A 20,270-nucleotide genomic window follows, 5' to 3' on the forward strand; every position below is an offset into this window, starting at 1 on the left:
CTAGATATAATGAGAGAGAGAGAGAGAGAGAGAGAATCCAAGGGCAAGTTAAAAACAAGTACTTTATTCTTCAAAGAGTTATAATATCCAGGAGAGTCCAAGATGCATGTTAGTATAGCATCACAGGCAAACTGAAGGCACCACAATACAGCAGCTAATAAATTCTTTCTTTATTAGGATATAACAACCTTAAAAACAGTGACATTTCGGACCTACATGGTCCTTAATCATGCATAGTTAAAAACAACTGAACATACACTTTAAAAAGGGTATCTGGACCAATCAAATTACAGCCTGTATTGTTAATTGGATTAACTTATACCTATCCAAGTTTTAAGGAAATCATATTAAATAGTGACCTCTAGTGGTACCAGAAGACATAACCCACAAAATCTATAAAAACAAATACAAATCATAATCTCTATTCAGACCATAATGGTGTAATGTATTTAAATGTTTGATCACCAAACTTCCTTTTGTTTCAAATTTAATTTCCTGTTGCCCCCTCTCCTGTGTATGGGAATGCGATAAATTGAAATCGGAGCTGACTAACCGTATGACCCATCTGTGTGAAGTGTGCAGAAATTGAGATTGAGAGATTGATTTGATAGATGTTTTGTGTTGACTAAATCTATCCCTGGCAGCTTGGGTGGTCTCGCCAATATAACATAACCCACAAGGGCATTTAAGGAGGTAAATTACATAATCGGTTTGGCATGTATAGAGGCCATTTATAATAAGTTATTTTCTTTTGTCATTTTGAACTAAAAAATTTCCTTTAATGATAGAGTTGCATTAAGTGCAGTGTAGGCATGGATAGCAACCCTTATTAGGGGTAGTTAGATAATTAATGTTTGGTTGTTTAGTAGTACCCACATCTGCTTTAACCAAATTATCCCTAAGGTTTTTTACCCGTCGATGCGAAGGCATAGGGGCAATTTAAAGGATTCCCCTTCTGGATTATATTTTGATAAGAGGTGCCAGTGTTTTCTTGCTATTCAGAAGATATCTTTACTTCTGTCACTATACTCTGTAGCATCACTCTTACTCTTAACCTTCTTCCTATCGAGATCCTCAATGCTGTTTACAATGATCTCTTTAGGATAGCCTCTTTTTTCAAATGTATTGCCCATAAATCTTACCTTGTCTGGTAATTTTTCTTGGTCCCTAACAATCCACTTGGTACATAGCAACTGACTCCTAGGCATAGATTTAAAAACCATATCTGGGTGAAAGCTCTCATATCTAAGTAAGGTGTTCTTATCAGTAGGCTTAGAATAGAGATCAGTTTTTAATTTAGTACCTTGCTTACATACCATAGTATCCAAAAATCTAACTTCCTGATTGGAATATGTAAGTGTAAATCTAATGCCCACCATGGATACATTAATATCTTCTACAAATTGTAATATTGACTCCTATGTGCCCCCCCCCCCCATATGCCAAAAATATCATCTATATACCTTAGTCAAAGCTTACAATAGCTGATAAATGACTGATTATTGTAAACTAACTTGTTTTCAAAGTCACTCATAAACAAATTGGCATATGAGGGGCTACATTGGAGCCCATAGCTGTAACCCGCTTTTGCATGTAATATGTGTCCTGAAAAAGGAAATAATTGCAATAAAGCACAAGTCTTAGTAAATCATTAATAAAATCCATCTACAATGGACCATACACTTTACTCTTATTTAGAAAACTTTTTTATGGTTGTCAAGCCAGCCTCATGGGGAATAGAGGTATATAGAGTCACCACATCTAGGGAAAAAATGAACCATGTTTCTTCAATTTCAACCTCAGCCAATTTCACTAGAAATTCATTTGTATCTTTAAGGAAAGATCTTTGTTGTTTAACTATAGGAAAAAGGATTTTATCCAAAAACATAGATACATTAGAAAATACAGATTATATAGGCTACAATGGGCTGCCTTGGTGGGGAAGACAAGTTTTTATGGACCTTGGGCAATGTATAAAAAATTGGGATTATTGGAAATTTTTGCCACAAAAGGCCATATATTTTGTGGCAACAATTTCCAATAAACCCAATTTTTTACATTGCCCAAGGTCCATGAAAACTTGTTTTCCCCACAAGGGCGGCCCATTGTAGCCTGTACAGAATCTGTATTTTCTAATGTATCCATTTTTTTATGATTTAGATGGATTTTATTGATGATTTGCTAAGACTTGTGCTTTATTGCAATTATTTCATTTTTCCGGACATGTATTACATGCAAAAGCAGGGTACAGCTATGGGCTCCAATGTAGCCCCTTCATATGCCAACTTGTTTAATGAGTGGCTTTGAAAACCAGTTTGTTTACAATAATCAGTCATTTATCAGCTATTGTAAGCTTTGGCTAAGGTATATAGATGATATTTTTGGCATATGGGGGGGGGCACATTGGAGTCATTATTACAATTTGTATAAGATATTAATGCATCCATGGTGGGCATTAGATTTACACTCACATATTCCAAACAGGAAGTTAGCTTTTTGGATACTATGGTATGTAAGCAAGGTACTAAATTAAACACTGATCTCTATACTAAGCCTACTGATAAGAACACCTTGCTCAGATATGAGAGTTTTCACCCAGATACGGTTTTTAACCCCTTAAGGACAAGGCCATTTTTCAATTTCTTTTCCTGAAGGACCAGGGCTTTTTTAAAATTTCTGCAGTGTTTGTGTTTAGCTGTAATTTTCCTCTTACTCATTTACTGTACCCACACATATTATATACTGTTTTTATTGCCATTAAATGGACTTTCTAAAGATACCATTATTTTTATCATATCTTATCATTTACTTTAAAAAAATGATAAAATATGAGGAAAAAATGGAAAAAAACACACTTTTTCTAACTTTGACCCCCACAATCTGTTACACATCTACAACCACCAAAAAACACCCATGCTAAATAGTTTCTAAATTTTGTCCTGAGTTTAGAAATACCCAATGTTTACATGTTCTTTGCTTTTTTTTCAAGTTATAGGGCCATAAATACAAGTAGCACTTTGCTATTTCCAAACCACTTTTTTTTCAAAATTAGCGCTAGTTACATTGGAACACTGATATCTTTCAGAAATCCCTGAATATCCATTGACATGTATATATATTTTTTTTAGAAGACATCCCAAAGTATTGATGTAGGCCCATTTTGGTATATTTCATGCCACCATTTCACCACCAAATGCAATCAAATAAAAAAAATTGTTCACTTTTTCCCAAATATTTTCACAAACTTAAGGTTCCTCACTGAAATTATTTACACACAACTTGTGCAATTATGGCATAAATGGTTGTAAATGCTTCTCTGGGATCCCCTTTGTTCAGAAATAGCAGACATATATGACTTTGGCGTTGCTTTTTGGTAATTAGAAGGCCGCTAAATGCCACTGCGCATCACACGTGTATTATGCCCAGCAGTGAAGGGGTTAATTAGGGAGCATGTAGGGAGCATCTAGGGTTAATTTTAGCTTTAGTGTAGTGTAGTAGACAACCCCAAGTATTGATCTAGGCCCATCTTGGTATATTTCATGCTACCATTTCACCACTAAATGCGATTAAATTAAAAAAAAAAGTAAAATTTTTCACAATTTTAGGTTTCTCACTGAAATTATTTACAAACAACTTTTGCAAGTATGGCATAAATGATTGTAAATACTTCTCTGGGATCCCCTTTGTTCAGAAATAGCAGACATATATGGCTTTGGCATTGCTTTTTGGTAATTATAAGACCGCTAAATGCCGCTGCGCACCACACGTGTATTATGCCCAGCAGTGCAGGGGTTAATTAGGTCATTTGTAGGGAGCTTGCAGGGTTAATTTTAGCTTTAGCGTAGAGATCAGCCTCCCACCTGACACATTCCACCCCCTGATCCCTCCCAAACAGCTCCCTTCCCTCCCCCACCCCACAATTGCCCCCGCCATCTTAAGTACTGGCAGAAAGTCTGCCAATACTAAAATAAAAGGTTTATTTAAAAAATTAAAAAAAAATTGTATAGCATATTTACATATGCAGCTGTGTAGGATCCCCCCTTAGCCCCCAACCTCCCTGATCCCCCCCAAACAGCTCTCTACCCTCCACCTCTAACTTACTGGGAGCCATCTTGGGTACTGGCAGCTGCCTGCCAGTACCCAGTTTGCAAATAAAAATGTATTTTTTTAATTTTTTTTTATTTATTTTCCTTTTTTCTGTAGTGTAGTGTAGCTTCCCCCCCCCCAGATCAATCCCCCACCCGCTCCCAGATCCCTTAGATTAACTTTCATTAGGGATTTTATCCCCCCTTACTGCCACTTCTGTACAATATTTTTTCCGTAGTGAAGCGGTTCCCACCCGCTCCCTCCCCGTGCACGCGCCCGCCCGCCGCCCCCCGTGCACGCGCTTTGGTGCGCACTCCCGACAACCCCGCCCGCGATCCCGCCCTCCTCTCTCTTCAGCCTTTCATCGATGGCCGCCCACCCACCTCCCACGTCAGCTCCCACCCACCAACGATTGCGGCCATCGATGCCGGTGCAGAGAGGGCCACAGAGTGGCTCTCTCTGCATCGGATGGGGGAAAAATGTTATTGCAGGATGCCTCGATATCGAGGCATCACTACAATAACTGTAAAGCGGCTGGAAGCGATCAGGATCGCTTCAAGCCGCTTTAATCCCCAAAGTCGTACTGGGTACGTCGCTGGTCTTTAAAGACCAGGTTGTGTGCGACGTACCCTGTACGACTCGTGTCGTTAAGGGGTTAAATCTATACCTAGGAGTCAGTTGCTACGTACCAAGAGGATTTTCAGGGACCAAGAAAAATTAACAGACAGGCTAAGATCTATGGGTAATACATTTGAAAAAAGAGGCTATCCTAAAGAGATCAGTGTAAACAGCATTGAGGATCTCAATAGGAAGAATGTTAAGCGTAAGAGTGATACCAACAGATTGGTTTTTGCTACAGAGTATAGTGACAGAAGTAAAGATATCTTCTAAATAGTGAGAAAACACTGGCACCTCTCATGAAAATATAATCCAGAAGTGGAATCCTTTAAATTGCCCCCTATGCCTTCATATTGACGGGTAAAAAACCTTAGGGATAATTTGGTTAAAGCAGATGTGGGTACTACTAAACAACCAAACATTAATTATCCAACTACCCCTAATAAGGGTTGCTATCCATGCCTACACTGTGCTCAATGCAACTCCATCATTAAAGGAATTTTTTAGCCCAAAATGACAAAAGAAAACAACGTATTATAAATGGCCTCTATACATGCCAAACCAATTATGTAATTTACCTCCTTTAATGCCCATGTGGTTATGTTATATTGGCGAGACCACCCAAGCTGCCAGGGATAGATTTAGTCAACACAAAACATCTATCAAATTAAAGGATATGACTTTACCAGTCTCTGCACACTTCACACAGATGGGTCATATGGATAGTCAGCTCTGATTTCAAGTAATTGAACACATTCCCATACACAGGAGAGGGGGCAACAGGGAATTGCAATTGAAACAAAAGGAAGTTTGGTGAATCAAACATTTAAATACATTACACCCTTATGGTCTGAATAGAGATTATGATTTGTATTTGTTTTTATAGATTTTGTGGGTTATGATTTTTGGTACCACTAGAGGTCACTATTTAATATGATTTCCTTAAAACCTGGATAGGTATGAGTTAATCTAATTAACAATACAGGCTGTAATTTGATTGGTACAGATACCCTTTTTAAAGTGTATGTTCAGTTGTTTTTAACTATGCATGATTAAGGACCATGTAGTTCCGAAACGTCGCTGTTTTTAAGGTTGTTATATCTTAATAAAGAAAGAATTTTTCACCTTTGAACAACGCTGCTGTATTGTGGTGCTGTCACACTTGATGCATTGACTGTAATATTTGGAGTTTTTGCTGATACTTCACAGTGATGGGCACAAATTTTGTATAATACCTATGAGTACAGTGCTGGACTCTATTTTCCTATTTATTATATATATATATATATATATATATATATATATATATATATGTATATATATGTATATATATGTATATATATTATACCAAAATACCATCAGATATATAGATATATATAAAAATATGATTTGAGCATGATCGGGTTGATTGACACCCCCTGCTAGCAGCCAATTGGCCAGGAATGTGCAGGGACAGCATTGCACAAGCATTTCACTAGACAAGCTTGTGCAATGATAAATGCTGACAGTGTATGCTCATTGTTGTTAATTATCAAAGTGATCACAATCTTTCCAAGATTAACGCATGCAAGATTTGATTTTTATTTTCCCACAAAGAAACTCTGAACTACTGATCATGGATATTATTCAATGAAATCCTAAAGTTAAAGGATTAATGAAGTCTGCATCTATATTTTGCAGTTAGATAGAGTGGTCTTTATAATAAATGTTAAACATAGGGTCACCGGGATTTCCAAGTTGGAGGGCAACGAGAGTATGCAGCGCTCTGCTCCTAAATTAAGCATATTCTGCCTGCTTTGCCCAATGGCAGCTCTATGTGACCAAAGTTTGTGGTCTAGAGACTCTTTTATAAGAGGATCTCTGTGTGAAGAGAACGAAAACTGTCTTCACCACCAGGGAAGATGAGGATTTCAGGTGCAACACGGCTGTAGGCACTATTGCTAACCACCAACACCACAATTACACCACATATAATGCCCCGCTGAAAACTTACCATCCTCCTTTATTGTGCCACTGGAAGTGGAGGTATTGACTGAGCTGCCTAGCATTCCCCCTGGATACCGGTAAACGGACCGGCCTTACACCATGGGGGCGCAACTTTGCAGAGTGAAGGTGAGCTGGGAGGAAGGTCTGTCAGTGACTCTTGTGAGTCGTCAACTTAATACGGCTGTAGCTGACTATCTGCGCATTAAACATGCTAGTGTTATTGAGAAATCCAATGGCTGTTTCAGAGCAGTCTTAACAGTGTTATTCTTCTTTTTCCACATTACACAGACCTGTGTAATATTGTGTGTTTGATACTCAAGAGACATTGCCTGGAAGCATCTATATATTTACTAATGTTGACATGCTACTTCTTTAAATATAAAAATAACCCACTAAAGTGCTCAGAACTGTTGCCTGCTTACCTTTGCTTCAGCTTAACTTATAGTTGTATCTGCTGAGAGCTATTGTTGTTGTTTTTATGACCTTTAATAGGTCCTAAAGATAAGTGCTTGTTGTCTCGCTGTCTGCAATAGAAACCATTTTACCATATTTAAAGATACAGTGCAGAAGACATGTGAGCAACAACTGTCATTTTCTGTGCAGGTTAACTCTTGTTATCTTGTTCCATATGAGAGTAGATACATATTTTACAAGCTCCACTTTGTGCCCTATCTTAGATATGGCTGCCAAATCCAAACATACAGATAAATACCAGAAGCACACTGCTGATATATGCATGGAACTTTCTGCTATACCATCTAAAAACAGAACTCTGCCAGATGAAACTCATCCTATAGTAAAGCAATTAACTGCATTATTTTTACAGTAAATATAACAGCTACAATCTGGAGTGTATAATATTTCTGGAAAAGATAGACAATTCTCTAATCGCATTCGTCAAGCTAAGCGATGAATGTAGAGGAATGACAGGCAGAGACTCAGTCTACCATAATGAATCTAGAAAGACAAACCCCAGCTCTTTTAAGCAAAATAGAAGCCTTAGAGAACCATTCATGACGCAACAATTTCCAACTTGATGGTCTACCTGAGTCACTTCAGGCCAGTGGTCTCATGGACTTTATGCCCATATTACTGCATATTCCTCAAGACAACTTGCTGATAGTAGTTGAATACATACCATGGGGCAATGAGGATGATCTTCTTGGGAAATGTACATTACCTATGATACAGAGCACCTCTGAACTGGGTCAAATCTGTAAAACCCTTGGTGTGGTTAAGTATACCTTTTTGAGCTCTAGAGATTGTCTAGTTTATTTAACATGGCTTTTATCTATGGATTGCCTGCTATTGCTCATGTATTGTATCCCAAATGTCTTCATTGATGAGTATCAACCATAACCTGAAAGTATGGAATGTAGATGGGATATCCTCCCCTGTGAAGAGATGTATGATTCTTATCCATCTAAAAGTTATGCATGCTGACATTACTCTCCTCCAAGAAACTGGCCACACTGAAAGTGAGCATGAAAAATTTAAAAAATGGTTGGGTGGGTTCAGTAATGTATACACCAGATACTTGGATAAAACATGTGTAGCAATATTAATTAAAAGAGGTTTGGATGTAAAAGTTAATAATACCATGATTGATAGGGAGGGTAGATTCTTTATTTTAGATTTCAACCTATTGCAACCCATACTGTTTATGTAATGTTTATGGTCCAAACAGAAGGAAAAAAGAGTTTTTGATCTCCTTTCAATTCAAGCTGGCATTGATGATAGAGACACCACAAATCATAGGAGAGCTTGTAATATTTCCCAAAGCATCCCACTAGACTGCTTCCATGACCCTGCCAAAGAATTAAAACAAACCTTTTATGTGATTGATCGTTGTAGACTTTGGCATCCTGACACCAAGGACTATACATATCAATAAAAAAACTTATCAAACATTGTTAATAAGGATAGACTATTTTCTAATCTCCCCTTTAGTCAACACCAATATGTTAGATGTGGGTATCTCCAAAATAGTTATTTCAGAACATGCCCTAATATGGCTAATGATTGGTAGGAAAGAAGACAGAAAAAAACTAAGAAACCCTGGAGATTTCCTATCTTCTTATCCCCTAATCAGGCATTAAAAATTAATTTACAAATTAAATGGAACAAATATGTCTCTCATAACATATATGCTCCTGTTTGTTAGTACAGCAACTGAACGGAGTATAGTGCATGTGAAAACAGGGGTTCTGCCAGACTCCCCCAAATCCAATAGTGTATACAAACTTGTCCACAGCACTATATTACTTCAATTCCTTTATTTTCTGTAAATTGCAGGCATAAAATAGCGACGTTTCGAGTGTTGCCACTCTTACTCATGCTAGCATGAGTAAGAGTGGCAACACTCGAAACGTTGCTATTTTATGTCTGTAATTTACAGAAAATAAAGGAATTTAAGTAATATAGTGCTGTGGACAAGTTTGTATACACTATAACATAGATGTTCAATCTAGATTTGATTTATTTTGGCATATCTCCAAGGCAGTTATGAGAGGTAAAATTACCTCTTATACAGTCACTAGTGCTTATAGCGAATATTTAGCAAATCCCAAATAAAACAACTAGATCTTCTTACTATACCAAAGAATCAGAAACAAACTTTTTATTTATCTTCATTGGAGACTAATGTCATACCCATTACCAAGTCATATTTTATCGCTTGGGAAATAAGGCAGGAAAGTTGTTAGCAAATGTAGTTCAAACTTTCGCTCCTAGATTTTATATTCAGGCATTAAAAAATAAATGGAGTAAGGAGACTGACTGCTACTGAGATAGATAAGGGGTTTCCAGAATATTATTAAGCTCTTTATGAAAAAACAGTGTAGATGACTCTAAATAGGCTACATTTTGGGAAATGGTAAGCTTGCCGTGTATTTAATTGGAGCAAGTTGTCCATATGAATGCTTCTATTACCATGAATGAAGCAAAGCAAGCCTTAAAAATCTACCCCCTCAGGTAAATCACCTAGCACCAATGAGCTAACTATTGAATATTATATTGCTGCGTGAACTTTCCCCTACTCTGGTTAACTTATATAATACTTACCTTAATACAGAAAGCTCACCTGATAATATTGTCTTAAAGACTGAAGAGACACTAAAATATGGTTACATCTTTCTATATCTCTATCAGGTCATTTGGGACTTCTTAAAGGGACATTATACACTCATTTTTTCTTTGCATAAATGTTTTGTAGATGATCTATTTATATAGCCCATAAAGTTTTTTTTTTCAAATAAATGTATAGTTTTGCTTATTTTTAAATAACAATGCTCTGATTTTCAGACTCCTAACCAAGCCCCAAAGTTTTATGTGAACACTGTCAGCTACCTTCTCCAGCTTGCTCCTGTTTGTGTAAAGGGTCTTTTCATATGCAAAAGAAGGGGGAGTGTCTTATTTGCCACTTGCAGTGGGCTTTCCAACTGCCTTTTCAACAGAGCTAAACTGAAAGCTTCTAAGTAAGTTTTTAAACCATTTTATACTGGATTTTTATATCAGTATCTGTGCATCTTATTCTTTATAGTAGTGTCTATTACATGCAGTTATATGAAAATGAGTGTATACTGTCCCTTTAAGATGATAGCATTCCCACAACTATTATATTTGATGCAAGCATTATCCCTAATAATAAAGCACACACACATTCAAAGATTTCACACTGCCTATTCAAGCTTACTATGGCAAAATAAAAAATAAAATAAATGGACTTAAACGACCTAACATACATTGGTATAACTGGGCAGCTCTGTCGAAGATTGTGCTGGATTGGGTGTTAGGCACTGAAAATTTTACATTTGCAACTCTTGAAGGGGGCCTTATGACACCTTTACTGTTAGGATCATTCCCTTTTCTTAATCTAACAAGACTCCCAGATAAAATTAAGAATAACATTATATTTAGAGGGCCTATTGTTGCATGGCAGAAAATGTCAATGTTGTGGGGAAATCTGGGTTCAAGCACAAAACTTACTCCCTTACAAGGCAAGCCTGACTTTAAACAAGGAATGACGGCTGGCCCTTATATTCAATGGGGGACATTGGGTTTAGTTACAGTAGGGCAGTTGTTAGATACTAATCATAAATGCATACTGACTTTTGACCAATTAATGGAGAAATGTAATATTCCACAAATACATTACTTTGCCTACTTTCAAACTTGATACTACATAAATAAGCTAATTAGATAAGACACTTTATATAATACTTTATATTCACTGGATACACAAGGATATCATTATATATCTTTAATGTATGACTTCATGGTGGAGGCAGAATCTGATATAGCTCTTGAAAAAGCAATACAATAATGGAATAAGGGGTAACAATTAGATCTAACAGGGGAAGCCATCATTCATAGTTTTGAGAGAGTGAGGTCTGCAACTACTTTTTAGGCTGACCTTCGAGAGACCCAATATAAACTAATGCATAGGGACTATATTACCCCAAAGCAATGGTCTAAGTGGACAAACCTATCTACGAATATCTATTGAAAATGTCTATTCCCTGATCCTTCCTGTGCTCCCTGTTATGGAATTGCACAAAACTGGTGCACTTTTGGAAAAAGACAGAGTATCGGATCTATCTAAAAACAAACCAACATATTCGCTTGAATTGGGAGAGGGTCCACTTGATGGTTGGTGGAGAGGAGGAGCGAGCAAGAGCAAATGTATTAATAATATAATATTATTAACACAAAAGCTCATTTTAACCTTCTGACTGATGGAGTAACCCCCACATTACAAATATTTAAGCTCAAACTGAAAAAACAACAGCTAATAGAACAAGCTAATGTAAAGGGGGATATACTACACCGTATAAAAGTCAAGAAATGAGAAACATTTAACCCTTCTTTGTCCATTTGCATACAGGCTCAGGTGATGGCCCATTTACATTAGCCAAATATATTCTAGAAGAGCAAATGAGGCAGAAATGTTGCTTCCCATAGTGGACATTGCTTGTCAGCAATGACCTAGGGGTCAATTTATCAAGCACCGTATGGAGCTTGATGCCCTGTGTTTCTGGCGAGCCTAAAGACTTGCTGGAAACAGAAGTTATGAAGCAGCAATCTAAAGAACGCTGCTCCATAACCTGTCTGCCTGCTCTGAGGTGGCGGACAGAAATGGACCCAATCGAATACGATCGGGTCGATTGACACCCCCTGCTAGTGGCCAATTGGCGGAAAATCTGCAGGGGGCAGTATTGCTCCAGCAGTTAACCAGAACTGCTGGTGCAATGATAAATTTCGACAGCATACGCTGTCGGCATTTATCGATGTGCAGCGGACATAATACGCTACATTGTATCATGTCCGTTCGCACATTAATAAATTGACCCTTAATACATTGACCCCCTAGTGTTTATTGATAATCTAAATATATTTTAGCTCTTGCATTTCTGTTATAAGAGATTTATTAGAACATGGCCAACGATGCATTTTTGTTTTCAAAGGTTGTATGTTTGGTATTAGTTTAAAGGGCCATAATACCCAAATGTTTAAACACTTGAAAGTGATGCAGTATAAAGCTGACTAGAAAATATCTCCTGAACATCTCTATGTAAAAAAGAAAGATATTTTACCTGAAAAGTTCCTCAGTAGCCACATCCCATTGTAAAGGATTTCTAAGCAGCATTTTAGTGTGTTTGTCCTGGGACAGCTTAGGGGATAAGCCTCGTGAACTTTCATATTATTTCCCTATTCAGCTTACTATGAAATCTCATGAGAGTTAAGTCAAATCTCATGAGATCACAGTAAAAGAGTTCATGACCTCAGCACTGCTGATGCTGATTGGCTGCTGTTCATTTCTTCATTTTTTATTTTTTTTTACCTGCAGCTGGGAGCGACAGAGTATAACTTTTTACACATAACTTACTCTGCTGAGCTGAGGAGATTGTGAGGTAAAATATCTTCCTTTTTTACATAGAGATGCTCAGGTGATATTTTCCTGTCAAATTTTTACAGTTATACTGCATCAGTTTCGAGTGATTTAGCATTTGAGTATTATGTCCCTTTAATGACTAAGTTATAGTTAAGTTAAGAAAAAAAAAAAAAAAAGGGACAGAGAACTTGAGGATTGCAATAATATCTTTATTGAACCTGTATCTGAACACAAATTGCTTGTCAATTAAGTTGTCTATTCACATTAATATTATCCATTATAATTATGCTTTTCATCTCTGATGAAGCGCATGTGTGCATGCGCAAAACGTGTCAGATAATAGGGAGCACCTTCCTGCAGCCTATGACTCGGATCTAATAAACAAAGGATTAGTATACATTGGACTCAGCGTTTTTTCCTTTTCTTCACTATATATATTTTTATTTAGGTCTACTCATTGTTACACAGTGGAAATTCAAACATCTGTATTTACATGTTGTAACTACAAGTTTGACGCAATAAAAGAAAGTAATTTAAAAAAACAAAAAACATACGGCTAGATTTAGAGTTCGGCGGTAGATGGGCTGTTAACGCCACGCGTGTTTATGTCTAACGCACGTCATTGTTTGACTCCGGTATTTAGAGTTAATATAAGACCATCTAACGATGCTCCTAACGCGTGTATGTCACACGCGTAATCCTGCCCGCGTTAGACAGTCTCCCATAGAGATCAATGGGAAAGCAAATAAATTGCCTTTTTTCACCTAACACTCGATCTCGCGAGAATACGCACAGCTCGGTCATATGACGCATACCACATCATGCACAACAATAACACGCCGCAAATGTCACAACAACAATCAATCAACAAAGCACACAAGCATTACACATTCACAAGCGGGGGAAGTTTCAATACTATTTATACGGGGAATACGCATATACTTTAAGATGCGGAAAATCGCACAATAACAACAAGGATTAAAAAATATATACATACACTAGAAACAAAATCACATTCAATATCATTATATATTATGAAAAACATACATATACAACACTTCACGAAGAACACACCATCGCAAATTCACATTTAAAAAGAATACTTTTGGACAATGAAAGCGAAAATGAACACTATGACATCATCGCATTCTACACATTCCACAAATACCAACTCTAAATGAGCATGCGCAAATTCACACACCTAATACACATTGCAATAATAATAATTGCTAATAAAGCACACCTGAACACTAATTACAATGGAAATTGGGACATCATTAAACATTTACACAGGGTATATAAGCACCACACAAGCATGGCTTCTTTGACTGTGTTGCTGGTGGGTCTTTGGAGATTTAAGAATAGAGAGTTTGAGAATTTTTGAGAGTGAGTTAGTGTTAGCGTGAGAGAGTCAGTTGGTAGTGTTAGCGTGAGAGAGTCAGTTGGTAGTGTTAGCGTGAGAGAGTCAGTTGGTAGTGTTAGCGTGAGAGAGTGAGTGAGTTAGTGGGAGTTAGTGGGAGTGGGAGAGAGTCTGTTAGTGGGAGCGTGAGTGAGTTAGTGGGAGTTATTAGTGATAGTTGTTAGTGTGAGCGTCAGTTAGTGGTAGTTAGTGAGCGTTAGTGGGAGTGTTTGTTATTGAGAATTAGAAGTAGTGTGAGTTAGCGAGCGAGTGATTTATCTGTACACTTAACACATTTACACGCAAACACATTCAATACATACATACACTTATCAATAACACTACATACACTCCATACCCCCTACCCCCTCATACTACACTCCATACCCCATTCCTTGTAGTCCCATTCCCTTTCATCCCATTTACTCTCATCCCATACCCCATACCCATCCCATACCCATCCCCTAGTTACATTTAGTTTACATATCCTCCTTTTAGTCTTATTCTTTTCGTTTATTTAAATACTCCTTACCCTCTTTGTTTTTTTTACATCCCTCACACTTTAAGCACCTTTTTTGTCTTTTTAGTTCTTTATTTTGACCCCCTTTCATTTCATCACACTCACTTTTTGTTTGATTATTTGGGGTTTAGTTTAGGGAGGAGATGGAGGCCAGGCAGGGGACAGGTAGAGGGGGGAGTAGAGGGAGGGGGAGAGGAACAGGGCAGGAAGGGGGGCAGGAAGCGGGGGTGGAAGCGGTGGGTGGACCCAGCCACTTGGTTCAAGATGACCAAGTGGCTGGGCCCAGTGGCGGTCAGAGTAGGGCTTCACAGTCCGGGAAACAGAGGGCATCGTCACAGGGGAAGGCCAAGGCGACTAGGGAGGCGAGGTTTACGATGGAGGAGAAGGAGGCCCTCGTAGAGGCCTATATGGCCAGGCATAGGATGCTGCAGCACCAGAAGACTACCCCGACTGACAGGAGGAGGCTCTGGAACGAGATTAGGAATGCAGTCAATGCAGTGGGTGGCCGGAACCGGGATATGGATTCTATAAAACATCGGTACCGGGACTGTAAACTTGAACTTAAAAAAAAGTTAAGCCTGGAGGCCCGACATGCCGCAGGGACCGGTGGCGGCCCTGCCCTTGAAATGGAGTACTGCAGATGGGAGGAAATGTTGCGGCCCAGCATCTCCGAGGTGGAAGTAGTCGGTATCGGAGGAATCGATACCGGGAACCTGCCACTCTCATCTGACGGTAAGCTCATTGAACAATAATTTCACATACGAATGTATTTCAATGGACACTATACGCAAACATTTACTTTCATGATTGAGGTAGCGAATACAATTTGACAAAACATTCAAATGTACTTATATTAACTAATTTGCTTCATTCTTGAGATATATTTTAATGAAGAAATAGCCATGCACACGGTGAAACAATCACAGGAGGCAGCTATATTCAGCTAACAATCAGCATCTTATAAGCATATTTAGATATGCTTTTCAGCAAAGAATATCCAGAGAATGAAGCTAATTAGATAAGAAAAGTACATTCGAAAGTTGATACTAAATGTATGCTTCTAAATCATGAAAGATAAAACATTGGGTTTCATGTGTTAAGGATCAGATTAATGCTATTACGCTGTTTACACGCATTCTATTACTTTGCGGTTACATCAGTATCTAGGCTATAGGTTAGGTGTGCATTTAAACAGACTGAAAACAAACGCAAAAACATTCACATTGACCAGATATCACAAACACGGTTTAGAAAAAGCGGAAATCGTATTGATTGTTTGTTAGATTTCAAAGTGGATTAATGATTCTGCATTTGTAATTGTATCGTAAGCTAAGTCATTTAAACCTTTATTTGCAAATATGCTAATATATATATATATATATTTTTTTTTTATTATTTATATACAGAGTCTGGGGACGAGGCAGCACAGCCTCCTGCATCTCCCCGGGATGAGAGTGGTGGTGAGGAATTCCCACTTCGGAGGGAAGAGGCCCCCCGTGACGAACAGCGCACGGGAGATGATGAAGAGGCCCCGGAAGCACAGGAGGATCCCGCTGAACCCGCGGAACCCGCGGTCCCTCAAAGACCCGCACTCCGCCGTGCACGGGCACCCCGCAGTGCACGGGTTCAACAGGCACAACAAGAAGAAATAGCGGAGGTGCGGGTTCTACTGGAGTACATAGACCAGATGCGTACCTCCCGGATAGAAAACATAGAAGGACGACGCAGAATACTTGATGGGCAGAATCAAATAATTCAAGGCCAAAATGAAATAATCAATATACTGAATAGAATACAAGAAGGACAAACAAGAATGTTTAATCTACATCAGGAAATGTTCACATTTTTCCGGGAGGCGCATGCTGGTCTACCTCCTGTTGCTGGGCCTCTTGTTGCTGGGCCTCTTGCTGCTGGGCCATCTCCTCCTGCCGGCCCATCTCATCCTCCTCCTCAGCCATCTACTCCTCCTCCTCCTCAGCCATCTACTCCTCCTCCTCCTCAGCCATCTTCTCCTCCTCATCCATCTTCTCCTCCTCCTCAGCCATCTACTCCTCACCTTGGTCGTCCCAGTACTCTTCCTTCCACTCCTCCCACAACAGCTCCAAGGAGGACTCTTCGGAGTCGGCAGTTGCCTCTCCCAGAGCCTCAGCCCCGTGGGAAGAGGGGAAGGAAGAGGAAGTAAGTATTTTTTTCAATCTTCAAATATTTTTTTTGTGTAATGGATAGGTATGTGATGATGTGGTTTTCATACACTTGTGGACCACACTCTGTATATAATCGACTTCTATGGGACCGGGTCCATGGAGGAAGATTCTTTGCAGAGTGTGGGTTATAAGTGTGTGAAAACCACATCATCACATACCTATCCTTGTTCATGATATTGATTGGTTTCTGTGATGTGATGTCCAAACTGTTTCCCGAATCGCTAACTAAATTACCATAACAATTATCCATGATGGCATATTACTGTTTGAATGCCAATAACACAGCTTAAAGGGACAGTCAGAAAATTATTGATTACAAAGAAAACACTGTATTACGCATTATAAAGTTTGAAACAACAAAACATGGAGAAATACATGTGTGACTTATGTGCTTACCCTTGTATCTATGACTATGAAAAATGACCACTTATTTGTTGTTCTGACATAACAACATTTTAGATATCAATGATCAATACATGGTCAATAATATGCTGTATGAGCACAAGGTTTTACATATACAAATGCTATCCAAATGCCCTCTAGTGCTCAAATTGTATAATGATTACAAGCACTCTTCAAGATTTAAGAAATGAGCACACCAACCTCATAGGTTTAGAGAGCAAATGTAAATAAACCCAGACAAATGTTCAATTGTTGATAAACATTTGATATCCTTGATATTACAGAATTGACTTTTCGAATAATGTTTAAAAAATTTTTTTTCTAAACTGTCCCTTTAACAACATTACATATGCTAACACATATTTTAAGCTTGTTGGTATATCTACATGTACTTTGTAAAAAAAAAAATTTTTAAATAACATTTATATTGACGTGTTAAATAAAGTCTATTTTCTTTAAGAGACATTATTGTGTTAATATTTTATTGTAAATATTTTTATTTTAACAATGAATATGGTTTAAAGTCCTTTTAGGAGTGGGGGGGGGAAATATGCTAACAAAAATAAATTTGAAGATTAAACTATGTGGATCTCATACATGATACAAAAAACAACATTTGCATTCAAGGGACAGTATCCTATATTTTTTACATAACTGTATGTAATAGACACTACTACAAACAACAAGATTAACATATACTGATATCAATATTAAAAAGCTTCAAACACTTGCAAATAAAATAGGGTTAGCTATATTGAAAATATAGATGAACCACCATTACAACCGTAAAACAACACAATACCCCATCATTAACATATGAAAAGACCCTTTACACAAACTGGACAAAGCTGGAGATGGTACTCACATGAAACTCATTGGCTTTGCGAGGAGTAAGAAAATTACTTACATTTTATTACAACACAAGACAAAATAAACCGATTGGTTAAACAATGGACTATCTAACTAGAGACAAAATCAAATATTTTTATTTATAATGTGAGTGTCTAATGAACCTTTCATAAAATATACAACGAAATTACATTTAGAAGAAGTCGGCATCATATATTTAGCATATGATAAATGCATATTGATTACTTTATTCAAACACAATAGCGCATATTTATTAATTAGATATGTTCAACATTAAACACAACAGTAATTTTTCAGAAAAAGGAACATTGTTGACAAACATATTAAACATGGACTGGAGAGATTTGCACTTGCCTATAAATATCCTATGCATGAAAACATTTTGCTTTCGTTCGTTGATTCAACCAGACATCCAGCAAAAGAGAATGTGTTGGTCTTTATCAGCTACGGGTCAACAATGTAACATGATGCAAATAATACATATTCGCAAGCTTTGTAAAATTGCATGCAGTCACAAACGTTTTTAACGTGCACAAATATTGCGGGACTACGCAATCCAATCACACGTTTTTTTACCTTTACATGTTCCGTCTTAACATGGCGCTTCCTTGATCACGTAAGAACGCCATCCAATGAAAGGCACATTATTGATCACGTAAGAACGCACAAAAAAAAAGGCGCATCCTTGATCGCGTCAAAACGCAATCCAATAAAAGGCATATTCATGATCACGTAAGAGCGTCAGTCAATACAAGGAATCATTGGACAGCCTGGCAGGTGACGTCTTAAGCAACATGGCGCATCCGAGATCGCTGAAAAAACGCAGACAATACAAGGACTCAGTGACATCTTGGCATATCACTAAGAAACGTATTTATATTTTAGGAACTAGTATGTGTGTAGATTGCTATCTAGGAATGTCACCAAATCATGAATCATCTTTTCGGACTTGACTGTCCCTTGAACTATAGCTATGGTGTATATCTTTAACATTTAAAAGATACACATGAGAAATACATATGCCATTGATGTTTTAAGATATGTTTGGATTGTTGTTGAATAACAATAGTTATACATGTATTGATTAAACGTGTCATTTATTCAAGTTTAATTATTGTCAGCCTACCGATAGCCATATATGGGAGGAGATGTATTTAGTTAACATATTAGTTAACTAATATTCATCATCTACATTATTTGCATTACACACAGAGATTGATTTGGTTACACTTTGACAATAATATAGATTTGAAAATGAAATACAGGTGCTGTCAACATTACAATAAGATTGTTTATTAATAAAAATATATGTCCTTGTTCTTGTAAAAAGGACAAAAACGCTTTACAAATGGAAATACATTCATTTACAATAGTGATCAACATCACTTAAAGGGACATTATTTTGTTTTTAAAAAGAGCATACACATAGTCAATACTATTTAAATAAAATTAACACTTTACAGGGATTATATCATTGTATCAATACTCAGATCATTTGGTAAAGGTGCATCAATTCATGCAGAGTTTATAAATACACACATGGATCTGAACATTTAAATATACATATATACACAAATACAAAAATATATATACATATATAAAGAAATTACTCTGCTAATCATAATCAGGCAATGATAGAGCTAAGAGAAAATAATATAAACACAAATAATAAGATTACATTGGAGATGTTAATCTTAAAGTCATTTACTATTGTCTTACATATATGATTTCATTATAACAAATATATTTGTTAGGTCCCTTTAAGGATAAACAACATAAACTAGAGCTTTCAAAAAATAACAGGAAGAATGAGGACAAATATTTGTGAAATAAAATGTATTTTATTAGTATGTAAGAAAACATACACAACGTTTATAAATAATCTTGTAAAAATAATGAATATATGAGCCATATGACAAGGTAACACAGTGCATCACAGTCCATGAAGAGAGTTGACAAGGGCCACCATAGCCCCATTGGAGACACATGGCAAGGTAACACAGTGCATCACAGTCCATGAAGAGAGTTGCCAAGGGCCACCATAGCCCCATTGGAGACACATGGCAAGGTAACACAGTGCATCACAGTCCATGAAGAGAGTTGCCAAGGGCCAGCATAGCCCCATTGGAGACACATGGCAAGGTAACACAGTGCATCACAGTCCATGAAGAGAGTTGCCAAGGGCCACCATAGCCCCATTGGAGACACATGGCAAGGTAACAGAGTGCATCAAAGTCCATGAAGAGAGTTGCCAAGGGCCAGCATAGCCCCATTGGAGACACATGGCAAGGT

This window comes from Bombina bombina, chromosome 5 (genome assembly GCF_027579735.1).
Source record: "Bombina bombina isolate aBomBom1 chromosome 5, aBomBom1.pri, whole genome shotgun sequence".
NCBI lineage: Eukaryota > Metazoa > Chordata > Amphibia > Anura > Bombinatoridae > Bombina > Bombina bombina.